Genomic DNA, 6,439 nt, shown 5'->3' on the forward strand with positions numbered 1-6,439 from the left:
CAGAAATCTGCCTCACCAGCTCTTTTGGCTTCCATCCCACTGTATTACAAGGACTAGAGCTGCTTGGGGTTCTGCAGGCTGCCAGTCCTCAGAGGAAGGGATGATGTGTTATTTGTGTAAGCCTTTGTTGCACTGCCAGCTCAGGAGTCTCTTGAGAGCTGGCTCTTGCTCACTGGTGCATATTTTGTCTGCTCCTCAGGGTGCAGGGAAACACTGGGTCCTGGTTCCCTTCTTTTGCAGCACATTGAGTGGGTTATTCTATGTTAGAGACCACATGAGCATGAGTCAGATTTGAAAACCTCACCCAAGATCTGCACAGGGAGGCTTTAGCTGCGAGGTGCAAACCAGTGCCTGGCACTATAGCTGGGCCAAACCCGGCCTTTCCCATCGCAGCCTTAGTCCATGTGAAAACCACAGTGCAGCCCTTCCAGCACTGCACAGGAGAGCACAGTGCAAGGCTCCAGGTGGGTGGGCTGGCCGGAGGAGAAGGAGGTATCTTGGGCCTGGAGCTGTGTTAGAATTAAGGCAGTTTCCTCTGGATTGTGGGAAGCTGAGGTTCAAGTCACTGCTCTTAAGTCTTCCAGAGGGAAACTTGGCCTCAAACCTGTCTCTCCCTTCTCAGCAGCCTGCTGCTGGGTGAGAGGCCACCCTAGGGTTCTGCTCTCTCATTCTCCTTGATCATCTAAAGAGCTTTGATCAGAATTGCTCCATGGACTCCCAAATGAAGAACTGGGGGGTTGGTTATTTTATGGCGAAGAAATACTTCATTGGAAAAAATTCCTACGTGGCCTTGGCATGCTTTCAGCTGGCATCCTGCCTGCCCCTCTGAAAACACTGCTCATTTTCAGCGCAAGCTCTCCAAGTGAGGCTGGTTCCTCTGGTTGCAATCCCTCACTTGTTAGGTTTCCTTTTACCTTGAGCAGATGGTAGGAGCTGGCCTCTTGTTACACGGCACTGAAGTGACCCTCTGGGGCTGCCTGCACGTCCTGCTGCCCTTCACAGGAGAACATGGCTCAGAGAGGCTGGTGCTTGTGTAGGATTTAAGGAGCAGCCACTGCTCCTGGCTGTCTGCTGTTAATACTCGCCACCGCCTCCAGCTCTGGCAGCCGTGTCTGCAGAAAGCTCTGTGGGCAGTGGAAGCAGGCTGGTTTCATCATGACAATGGAGTTATCCTTTTAAGGGAAAATTCCCTCTGGGAGTCAACCCTCAATTACCTCGTGCTCCAGTGCCTTCTTGCTGGAGATGGCTCCTAACACAGCGAGTTACAGCCACAGCAACTCCAGCGAGGGCCCAGTTGCTCTGCAAAAGAAATACGTGTTAAACTCTGTTGGCTTCTCTTGTTTGTAAATGTAGAAATTGGGGTCAAACCCCAAACGACCAGCTCCCGTCATCAGTGCATTTGTGCATATCCAGTCTATGGACATTGCATCTTCAAACCCAGTTGCTGTTCCCATGCTATTAATGGTGTTGTATGCACATCCTGTGTTCTTCCCTACAGAAGGTTGTTGCAATACTCGGGAGCTCTGGGTAGAACACGACTGGTGATAATCTGCTGATGCAAGTGCTTGCTAAATGCCAGGGAACTGGGGTAGGCAGTGCCTGCATTTCAATTTGCTGTTATTCACTGTGGTGAATGGGAGGGGTCCTCCAAGGGTCCTGATCCAGAAGCCAAAAAATTCCTTCTATTCTGCTGACATGGCTCATAGTCCACAGGGGTGATGTCTAACCAGAACAGGGCTGCTGCAGAGGTTGCCCTCTGCCTCTGTTGCAGCGAGCAGAGCTGTAGGGAACAGCCTGTGCTCTTTCTGTTCTATAGGAATGGTGCCTTTGGCTGCAAGCCCCTGAATTTACATCTCGTGTGTTTAGCGCTGAAAATACTCTTCATTCTAAATGAGCTGCTTACCAGGAGAACATGACACTTCGGAATCCAAGCTTGTCGCAGGAATGAGACCAGACTCCTTAAAGAAGTTCTAGGGACTGCTTTCAACAACTGAGAGTTTACTGTGACTGTCAGAGAAAATGGCATTTTCTCTTGGGGCAATGACAGACTCATTTAAAACCCAACCCTGTACCTGTGCAGCTACTGCTGTGTGAGCTAAAACAAGTGTACCACAGACTGGATCATCTGAGAATGAAACAAAGCTCCTTGAAGGAGCAGAGGAGCCAGGCTGGACCCTGTTTTGAAACACACAGGAATCCTACTCTGTCTGCCTAGGTCAGACCAAAAGAGGTTTGAATTCTCCCAAGGGTTTGATTTCGCTTCCTTTAGCAAGAGCAAGGGGAAAAAAGAATAATTCCAACTTCTGTAAGCAGAGAGGAAGCAGTCACATGAGCTCCATCAGAATATGTAATTTCATACTTTAGAACCTCTTTGGGTAACTTAAAATGTTGTAAATGAACTGAAGTGCTGAAATGGTGTTTTCATGTTGCGGAGCGAAACTGTCCCCTTTTGAGATGTCAAACTTCTCAAAGCTTTTTATGTACATTTGTTTAAACCAGGACACTTGCCTGCCTCTGGAGCCTGTTATCGGTGTGGGGTTGCTGGTTTGCCCTGAAAACATCATGCCAGGAATTTCTCAGCAGCAATTCCCAGAAGGTCCTGATTCCACCCTTGGAAGTGGGTGGGTTTGAACCCGCCTGGATTGAGTGTGGTGGCTAAGCTGAGAGCCATCCTGTCAATTGAATACATAACTATTGTATGAACCGATGACCTTTCAGATGTTCATTAGCTCTTGGCAGTCAAAACCAAGTGGAATTCATTTGCCTGGCTTGGGAAACTCAACCCGCGCTGTTGAAAATTCAGCATTGCTCCAGAGAAAGGGCTGGTCACCAGCTCTGGTGTTGGACGAGATGATCATCCACATGCTGGGAACTGTCACCAGAGAGCGCCGGTTCAAATCTCTATCTCCTGTGATCTCCCGTATGACATCTGGCCATGGTTTTTAATTTGAGCTTCATTTCCCCTTCACCACGGTCGTACAATGCGTGAAGAACTGGGCAGAGCTTTGCTGTCATGGTGATGTGCTCCAAACAAACCCAGAGTCTTCTGCCAGTATTGACTTCTTGTTGCGAATGAAATAGCAGAGGAACTTGCTGTTTTGTTAGCACAGATCCTCGCCCAGTTAGTCATGCTGGCTTGCATCTCTGTTGGGCTTTTGGAGATACTCTAGCATACTATTGATTTCAGTGCTAAATATCCCACTAACTAGCTTTCAAATATCCCACTTTCTGGATATTCCTCTGAGGGGAAGGAGAGTTTGGATGTGTTTGTGTTGCATATGTGTCACATACTTACCCATGCATGGGAGCTAGGACTTAGCATTGCTTCCCTGTGTCTTGCCTTCTTCCTACCTCTGACCTCTTCTTCTTCACTAAACCCCTTTATACTCTGCTGCAGCTGGCTTTGTCTTTCCCCTCAGAGCATCTCTAAAATACTCCAGATTCTTACTTCTTACTTTAAATGAACAATGTGGTAGATTTAACAGCTATCTGTAGGATTTGCACAGTATGTCTCACCCATTTATGGGCTAGGAATAACAGTTCTTTCACTGCCATATCACCCAAAGAAAGCAGGATTTGGATGTCCATTCCCATCCCTGCTAGCAGACAAGTCATCAAAGGGCAGAGTCTCAGTATTGGCTGTTTTTTTTTCTGGTTTACTGTTTTTTGGAGCTCTTCCCCCAGTCACCGATGTTCAGGTCATCTCATGTTTGCTGCAAAATGTCACTGCTGCACCAACTGAATGTATCTGCTGCAGGAGGATGGGTTTGGAGCCCAGCTCCTCAGTGCTCTGTGCCTGTGCCTTCATTCTGCAGGGTGAGAAGCTCCACTGTCTTTCCTGGCTGTGCTACAAAGGCAGAATTCATTCATAGCCACAAAACACTTTCAGGTCTTCATACTGAAGGATGCTATAGAGAAGAACCAATAGTGGTTTTAGTCAAAAACCTGAGGTTGTTCTAAGCCCAGCTTGGGTTTCCAGCATTTTCATTCCATTCATTCATTTCTTTTGAGCAATTTGAGCATTACTTTTAAAATTCATTTCCTGACTTTGAAAAATGCCCACGTTCCGCAGCATAAACTTATCCCCCACGGGGATGTGGAAACCGGCTCGTGAATCCGACGGGGGCGACGAGGAAGGAGGTTTTCTTGGCAGCAGCACAACTAAAACTTACGGACAGCTTCTATCAACACAGCGCTGAGCTTTCCAGGAGTCAGTGGTTCTGGCAGAGGAGGGGCATGGGATGGGAAAGTGGGGAGAGATGAGAAGTGAAACCTGGAGCAGAAAGCTGGGGAGAGCAGGTCAGGCTGAGGAGGTGTGAGCAGGGTCTGCGGGGGATTTCTAGGGTACCATGTTTGTCATCTCCCAGCTCCCCAGTGAGAGGGAAAACAGGGTTAAAGACCTAAATATCCTGCGGGGTTTATTATTACATTTATATTGTTTATTTGCAGGCTGAGGGAGCTGGGCTGGTTCAGCCTGGAGAAGAGAAGGATCCGGGGAGACCTGAGAGCACCTCCAGTGCCTAAAGAGGCTACAAGAAACCTAGAGAGGGGCTTGGAGCAAGCTGCTCCAGTGGAAGGTGTCCCTGCCCGTGGCAGGGGTTGGAACTGGATGAGCTTTAAGGTCCCTTCCAACACAAACCAGCCTGGGATTCTATGATTAGCCCCTGAGTCTCGTTGCTGAGGCTTCTGCCAGTGCCTTGTGGAAACAATATAGCCAAGAAGGATCTCACACAACAGTTTCATCCACCTCTCCGTAAGAAGGAAAATGCACCCACCTTCCCTGTGTATCTACTATTAAGAAATCCCAGTGCTGGAGGTCCCTCTGTAGATCCTGTTCTAGAATACATCCCCCTGGGCCTGGAAGACTTTCCTAAATAGAAGTTTTTAATCCTTCTTTGCTGCAAATCAAGCCAACTTTGCTTTTCCCTTTCCCCAGTCCATGTGTTAAGCTGCTGACAGCCACCCCTCCTGTAACAACTTCTCAAAAATGGCATTTTGCAGTATTTAACAGTTTTCTTCTTCTTTTTCCCCCCCCCGTAGGTGTGAATACATGTGCTTTATATCTCATCTGTAGTAAAGGGGCACTAAGGTAGGATTCCTTTGCTCTTTCCTCATCTATTGTATTTTACAACCTCTGAACTGCCAGCTGGGCTGGCTCAAGCTGAGGGGACTAACACTGCACAGCAGATGCAAGGGCTAAAGCCTCCTGCTGCTCTCTGAAGTGAAACTGGTGGGACTGGGCCTGTGACACCCAGGAGGGGATGGAAAATATGTGGCTGAAAGTACCTCACATTGATCTCAGACAGCAGGATTGCTGCTGAGAATGGAATTGTTAATGCCTTGCAGCATCACATCAGCGGTTGTCACAGGAATATTGTGGGTTGCTTAGCTGTGAGGTAAGGTGCTAGAAGGACATGGTGATGGAGTTCCTGGAATAAATTAAGCACTGGCTTTCTGAAGTATGTGAACTTGCACAGCATAACCAAACAGGGATCTCCATCCCCTAAACACAGTAGGTATCTTCTGTCCCTGCAAGTTTGCTAACTCTTCAGCTGGAAAGAGGAAATCTTGGAGAGCCTCACTGATGGTGACTCATATTTAAGATAAACCACACATTTTTTAATAGCAAGAACACTTAGTCATCAGAGTAGAGCAGCCAATGCTGTTGTAAATCTTCTGGCACCCTGGGACAGGAAGAGCTCTTTCTGCTCTTTTTCAGTTGCAGACTGAGTTCTGTGGGATCACTGGATGGAACCTAGGACCTGCATTTTCTATTTCAGATTACATATAACACAGTCAATCCAATAACCCATGACTAGCCATTGAACTGAAAGCAGTCAGGCAATTATGAAATACTATGTATGTTTTCTTTTGCCTTTCTTTAAATCATGCTGCACATAGTGGTAGACACTTCCTTACCAACATCAGTCTCAGGCCAGAATGTGATGTGTGATTTGCTTGCTTACAGTGAGAGGAAGAAAGTGCCTTTCTCTATAGTACATTTTTAGAAGTTAAACCTGTGTCCTGGAGCTTCTGGAACAGCCCCCTTCCCAGCAAAGGAATAGAGGGTTTGCTAAGCACATTTTTTTACCCAGCTGAAGCCAGGCTTGTGCAATAGGATGGCATGTATACTTGCGCTCTTTCCCCTGCTTCCTCCTAACTTTTGAACCTACGGACCAGTTTCTACCCAGTTTTCACAGAAGGGAAGCAGTCACTATGGTACCAGCTTATCTTCCTGTAGCTTACTGGCATCTGGCCAGAGGAACGGGGCTCTGGTGCTTCTCACCACCAAGGGGATGACTGCAGAGTGAGCTCCACGTTTTGTAGACACCAGAGAGTCCACATGAACCTGTTAAGGGTAGCCCAGACAGCACTGCTGGCAGTGGCACTTGGTGAGGATGCTTCCCACTGCTTTCCAAGAGGAGCAGGAGCAGATCCT

This window comes from Lathamus discolor, chromosome 8, assembly GCF_037157495.1.
Source record: "Lathamus discolor isolate bLatDis1 chromosome 8, bLatDis1.hap1, whole genome shotgun sequence".
NCBI classification, from domain to species: Eukaryota; Metazoa; Chordata; class Aves; order Psittaciformes; family Psittacidae; genus Lathamus; species Lathamus discolor.